Below are 7,255 nucleotides of genomic sequence, written 5' to 3'. Positions count from 1 at the left end.
CAAGACGCCCATGAAATAGAAATCTGCTTAAAAATCTGTTATAATTTTTTTTTTATTTAAAAAGAAAATTTTTTGTATTCGTTAAATATATATAAAACCATAGCTCAAAATTCAATAACTTCATTTCTTTCTTTCCCCTCTAAACAAAATCACAAAAAGACGCTGTTTTAGAACATTCTAATTCACAACACCCCCTTAAAGCGGTTATAGATTATAGACTTCTTTTTTATAATTTTACAATTCTACGTCAGACAAGGTAATCGAACAATTTGTAACTTGCAAATTTCCATTTGTTCCATTCGAATAGCGTTCCAATTTTCTATCACAATCTCCTAGTATCTACTAATATATAGTATATAATGCCAAGTGTAATTTGTGGCAAGTAAAATTTTATCAATGAAGTTAATTCAACTGAGTGAAAGAGAGGTGCCAAGTTTCTATATCATTTACCATTTTACCATTTCTCAATCGAAACGTTTTTACTCGATCACGAATGCCTTGATCGTATTTTTCTCGCAGGACTTTTTCATTATCCTGCTCCTGGTAATCATGCGAAATCACGCGAGGGTCCTTGAGTTATATCCGCAGATACGTCACGAAGAGAATCGGCGAGGAGCATCCATCAGATTTTATCTGCCGACCAGCCTCGAATACTCTCTTTCTCTCTCTTTCTCTCCTGAACCGGTAATCTCGCTTATACATAGATCATAGCGGGAACCAGTCGAACATGTTTGATGAAATGATTTAATCAAAGGTAAACGCGAGCACGGAAAAATTCCGTTCCCGAGGATTGACGAAAATCAGCGATGCCATATTTCGCTCGTTATCTACGGTTGCCGAGTATTTGCACAGGTAAATGTATATTACACTCGCACGAGGCGCGTTTTATCGATTGAATATCGGATAAAATAACGTACAAATGTGTTGTTCAGCAAACACAATCGTTTTTGAACGATGTCTCGGCGTTTTGGAGCGGAGGAAAGTTTGGCTCGTTGGGAAGCTTTCAAGTTGAATTTATTTGGATGCAGCGGTACATGCTTTAAAAGCTGACAATTCTTTTTAGACTGTAAATGTTTATGAAAATTCATATTTTTATAAATATGGTTGAAGAACTTAAACGGAAATTAATTAATTAATTAGTTTTTATTAATTTTAATTTAATTAACTTTAACGGAATATTAATATAACAATATTATAGCAAATAAGTATTATACTTTAAATATTTTATACAATATTTTACAAATATGGTTAAAGTATTTAAACGGAAATTAATTAATTGATTAGTTTTTATTAATTTTAATTTAATTAATTTTAATGGAATATTAATATAACAATATTATAGCAAATAAATATTTTACTTTAAATATTTTATACAATATTTTATAAATATGGTTAAAGTGTTTAAACGAAAATTAATTAATTGATTAGTTTTTATTAATTTTAATTTAATTAATTTTAACGGAATATTAATATAACAATATTATAGCAAATAAATATTTTACTTTAAATATTTTATACAATATTTTATAAATATAGTTAAAGAATTTAAACAGAAAGAATATTATAGGAAGTATTTTACTTTGAATATTTTATACAATTTTCCATGCTATATGCATTTTGCACATTTTTGCATAATTAAAAGTGTTGTAATTATTATATCCAAGCGTTTGTTAGATGTTATTACTTGGTAAAAAAACAATTCTGTTTTACAACAGTAAACGCGAATAAAGACAAAAGTACGTAATCCTTAATGCTAAAACTGAAACACAGATGACAAGATAGCTGAAATTAAAGCAACTTTATTAATAGAAAATAAAGATGATATAAAGTAGTTAAGTAAAAAGTTTCAAATAGAATGTATGTAAATCTCAGAAAAATTAACAGATAGTAGTTTTATCCAAGTTATCTTACAATGTACCGTCCCATAAATCTCGAAAGTGTTCAATAATTTCGTAATTATCCAGAGAAGTAATCGAGCTTCTACAATTACTCGTTCTTTCCTGGCGATTTGCTCTTGAACTTGTTGCAAACCGAGTCGATGGATTGCGGTGCATTATTTTACGAACGTCTCTTTACCTACTCGGCACTCGGTATCATTGCGTATCGAGTATCTCTTGGGCCGGTGAACCACGTTGTGTGTGTACACTTAATAAAGTAGAGGTGTGGAGTTCCGCGATAGCGGCTCGCGGAAGTTATGTCCGACCGGAATCGCTGTTAGGTCTGTGCGCGGCAACGTTTGCTGAATTATCGCCGACCGAAGGCTGCATATAATACCACAACGTACTCAGTTTCCCGATTCCCCGACTACCTGCGATTGCCACCGCGATTACTTTCCATTCTGATCGAATTGAACAAGTTTTAAGTTTTTAAATATATTTGAACCATAATTATGAACGATTGAATCGAGGAAAATTTAAATATAGTTATTTAGCTCGCTTAGATTCACTCTACATTGCATTGAATTTGGATGTATTGTTGATGTACTACTTCATTTGTAGTATTAATTTTAATAATATGTATTTAAACACGAATCAAATATATTGGAAAATCTGTCTGTCTCAGGTATAATCTTTTTTATTTTCAAAATTGCTAAAGTGATATCAAATGAAGATGTGATACTTGAATAATTGAAGAGATTAATAGAATTAGGGAGACGTATAAAAACATAACTATAATATAGTATTGTGGACAGATTGCCTAGGAAATATCAGCTGAACTACAATAGTTATTTAGCTCGCTTAGATTCACTCTACATTGCATTGAATTTGGATGTATTGTTGATATACTACTTCATTTGTAGTATGAATTTTAATAAAATGTATTTAAACACTAATCAAATATATTGGAAAATCTGTCTGGCTCAGGTATAATCTTTTTTATTTTCAAAATTGCTAAAGTGATATCAAATGAGGATGTGATACTTGAATAATTGAAGAGATTAATAGAATTAGGGAGACGTATAAAAACATAACTATAATATAGTATTGTGGACAGATTGCCTAAGAAATATCAGCTGAACTACAAACAATGTTGCAAGAAAGCCTAAGTGCTAACAGGCCAAAAGGGTCTGGGGAAACTTCAATGGACCAAGCAGCCCCCCAACGTGTCGTTGGTCCTTCAGTCGAATAGTTACGCGGAAGAAAACATAACTAACTATTGTATAAGAAGAATAAATAATTATTGTAGTACGTGATCATGCTTAAAGGGATACTTAAGGGAAAAAGACGAATTAATCGGCTGTCGTTAACTAAGAATCGAGTTGTAGGAGTTGCAAGTTGAAAGTCGAGTTGTGAAGAGTTGTGAGTTGAGTCGAGAAAGAATTGCCGAGTTGTTATCAGTTGCGAACTATTAGTTGTGAGTTGTGAATTTAGTTGTCTTAGTTATAGCACGTTACTATATTTAGTTCACGTTAAATAATAACTGTTTAATTCTTAATGCGTGCCTCTCAAGCTTAAGACGTGCGACGCTCTACTCCAAATGTATTTTTTGGTTCGTTATCGGTAATTGTTTACAAATAAAAAATAGTACTCGTCAGTGAGTACTGTGGGACCTATGAACGCAAACCTGGTTTGCATCCAAATGAATGTTTTAAAAAATTCCACACATTACTCAATTATAATTAATATAAATATTGTAATCAAAATTATATTACTTCTGAGATGAATAAAGATTATTTTGAATGACTTAATATTATTATTTACACGTTATTGTAGCATTTAAAATCTGACACTTAATAATAATAAGAATAAGTTGCATAATTAAAAGTCGCAGCGTTAAGGGTTAATTCATTGTAAATAGATCCATCTATCAATAAACTTATTGGGATAGAAATCATTGGAAACCCAAATTTCTAATATTTCTGAATAAATAAATCCTATAATAATATTAGTACAAATACTTTATATTTGAATGCAGTTGCAGTTTCCAAATTTTTGCAGATTCATCTTTTTAAAGAATAAAGTATATATTATAAGTAAGTATCTAAAAATTATTTCTAGAACAATGTTCAGCTTGTGAGTATATTAGTATATACATTGTTAGAAAAATTAGGAATAGTTTAGATTACTTTGAAATCTAATTCAAAGACTATAGATTAATATAGGAATCAAATTTAAATTAACTTTGCAGCCAAATCTTTTCTGAATGTTCTAAGTATAATTTGATACAGAAACGATAGATATTCTTCCGGTTTTATCAAAGACACCCTATTTTCATGGATCCTAGCCAACGAAGCTACCTCGTCGTTTCCACATCGCATGATAACTCGATTAAACCCGATAACCGAGTATTTATTATCCTCGGAGATTTCATTTTGATAAAATCCTCTAGCACCCTCTTTCGCCGCTGCTGCGCCCTCGTGCAACGATGCGTTTCTCCGACCGGAAGTTGCACGTCCAGAAGTACACGCTTGAATTCGCGGCGAGATACCGCAAGGATTGAAATATTGAACCATTCCTAGGAATGCATTTTCATGATATTCCTCACTCTCATCTCTGTAGCTCGTAAAAAAATTTCTAACGTAACTTTGAAATTTATAATGTGCACGTTGTTGATAAAAATTTTCTCGGCTACGTTTCACTCTATAACCTGCAAACTTGTTAATGCTGAAAATATTTTATACCTTTCATTATATGTATCTATATATCTGTGTAATAAATAATATTAATTTTCTAACCATTTGACACTAGTAGACTCTCAGCCTCTGTAAATGCGAAGATGAAACATATTATTATCAAAATTATAAGCGACATATTATCTATGTTTCATGCCACATTTGTATACATATACCTTTTTAATATGTCTGTGCGAATTAAGAGCTATATGTTTTGCATTTATGGGAGAATTTGTATAATTTCTTTTACTTCTTATGTTGCTTCCTCCAAATCGCCAAATGTATAAAGAAAAAAGATTATCTTTTATATTCCACAGAGTAAACTTCCACTTTATTTTTCTAGAGAACCAGTTTCACTTTGCATTTCATGCCATATGTATTCCAAAACGCATCAAACAAAAATTCTTCCGGCACCGCAATCTTCGTGTAAGGAAACTTCATTTCGTAACGAAGCACCATAATCCATAAAACGAATCGCATTGAGAATTGTTTTTGAATAACGTCTTCGACCATCTTATACACGAGCCCTTTGACTTAATCGGTGCTCCAATTAATAAACGACATTTGCGTCGGTAGGATGATAAAACTGCGCGCGAAACGGTGGCTGGCGATGCGATATTTCGCGTCGCGATCTTTCTTCCAGATGCATTAATCTGCTGCAACATCGAAATGGTTTTGCCAACGATTTATTTATCACGGACACCCTTTTATTGAAATTAAAAGCGATTTAAAAGAGAAGAGTAGCGACAGCCAGGGATCGATCGAGATATACGTACGTATCGAATTACCAGCGGATTATCGTCGTGCAGAGGGATCAACGCGTTGCCGTGGCGCACGATAATTATTTCTGCGTTAGCCATAATTATTGCCGGGGTGGTAATTAATTCCTGCCTGAGCGGCAATTAATTTATTGCGGCTTGATTAATTGCCGCATGCTCGCCGCCGAGAGACAGTTCGTTACTGCGTTGCTGGATCGCCCTTTTGGCTCCGCTGCGAAATCGACCGCTACTGCGACCCTTTCCTAAGAAGAATTCCTCGATTTGTCTCCGATTTTCGATCACAGAATCGAAACGAAGTTAACGTTTTATAAAAGGTTGATATTCCTGGAATTCTGAATTATAATAGTTATCTAAAATTATTGGGTTGGCAACTAAGTGATTCCGGATTTTCTCAATAGGTGGTCTTAGCACATTCTTTTGTTTTGACAACGTATTCAAAGCACCTAACCTATATTGTTTTCTTGTTGTTTGGAGTTCCGCCTTTAATTTACTAAAAAAATTGTATCGATTAGTTATTTAGTTTCGTTTTTATCTCAATTTAAAAGTGGAAGACGCGCATTTCAGACACATTTTATTGTATTATTTCTGAAAAGGCAAGAACGCATCGCAAGCACACAAGAAGTTATGTGCCGTATATGGGAATGAAGCCTTGAAAAAAAGGCGCTGTCAAAATTAGTTTGCCAAATTTCGTTCTAGTGATTTTTCACTGAAAAATGCTCAACGATCTGGCCGTCCAGTCAAAGTTGATGAGATCCATGTCGAGGCCATTATCGATTCAGATCGTCATAGCACAACGCGTGAGATTGCAAAGAAGCTCAATGTATCGTATACGTGCATTGAAAAAAAATTAAAACAGCTTGGCTATGTCAAGAAACTCGATTTATGGGCCCCTCATCAACTTAAGGAAATTCATTTGACGCAACGCATTAGCATCTGCGATTCGCTTCTGAAACGCAACGAAATTGATCCATTTCTGAAACGACTGATTACTGGTGACCAAAAGTGGATTGTTTATAACAACGTTAATGGGAAAAGATCGTGGGTGATGCAAGATGAACCAGCCCAGACGACACCAAAAGCTGAAATTCACCAAAAAAAGATTATGCCGTCAGTTTGGTGGGATTATAAAGGAATTCTGTACTTTGAACTCTTACCAAGAAACCAAACGATTAATTCAAACGTGTACGTTCAACGACTCAGAAGTTTTGTGAACATGGAATTATGACACTGCCTGAAAGATGGCAAAAGTTCATCGACAAAAACGGGCAATACCTAATTGAATAAAGTTATACTTTTAAGCAAAAATTTGGAATTTTCCTTCCTATTTAAAATACCCAATCACTTAGTTGCCAACCCAATATTGACGAAAATTTTGGTTGTTGCAAATGTCTTCATAATTTGATCAGAAACTTGAAGCTAAAAGTTTAATATTCTAGAAAGTTTGGAATGTTCAATGTTGTTCCAAAATTGAATTAAAATTCTTCACAGTAATCGATGTTTCCTTAATTTTCAATTATCAATGTTTGAATTCTCGATTTCACTGTTGACGAAATATCATAATATGTTCTCTAACAGGGTATGATGTACATTTAGAATGTGCAATGTATTTACATTTTCTTCGTTCGATATTATATTCCTTTGCTTCGTATCTTTCACTTTTATGATATTTATACGTACATATATTTCGTAATGGTTATCTTATATGCGAAGATATGTTTTACTATGAACTAAAACAGACCACACAGGATAATCATAAAAATCGTCTACAGAGGAAGGATCTTATTAATTGCCTGGGTCCCAGAGCTATTCGAAAGGTTTCCCTCTGTCGAACAAAAATGCAGTCATCGATAATGCGCTAGCCTGA

General features: G+C 33.2%; 1 long non-coding RNA gene across 2 annotated transcripts; it reads right to left on the bottom strand.

Moving 5' to 3' along the window:
• Nucleotides 1-4,046: 4,046 nt before the first annotated feature.
• LOC139988079 (uncharacterized) lies at nt 4,047-6,577 on the bottom strand. 2 transcript variants are annotated; one of them, XR_011800023.1, is made up of 4 exons: nt 5,389-6,577; nt 4,789-5,268; nt 4,676-4,702; nt 4,047-4,604 (listed from the first exon to the last, which is right to left on the bottom strand). It is a non-coding gene; the product is annotated as an uncharacterized lncRNA (long non-coding RNA). The 2 variants fall into 2 exon arrangements; XR_011800024.1 differs by having other exon boundaries at nt 4,789-5,265.
• Between the last annotated feature and the right edge of the window lie 678 nt (nt 6,578-7,255).

The sequence above is a fragment of the Bombus fervidus genome, chromosome 6 (genome assembly GCF_041682495.2).
Source record: "Bombus fervidus isolate BK054 chromosome 6, iyBomFerv1, whole genome shotgun sequence".
Lineage (NCBI taxonomy): Eukaryota > Metazoa > Arthropoda > Insecta > Hymenoptera > Apidae > Bombus > Bombus fervidus.
This window is presented reverse-complemented; position numbering and strand designations above follow the sequence as displayed.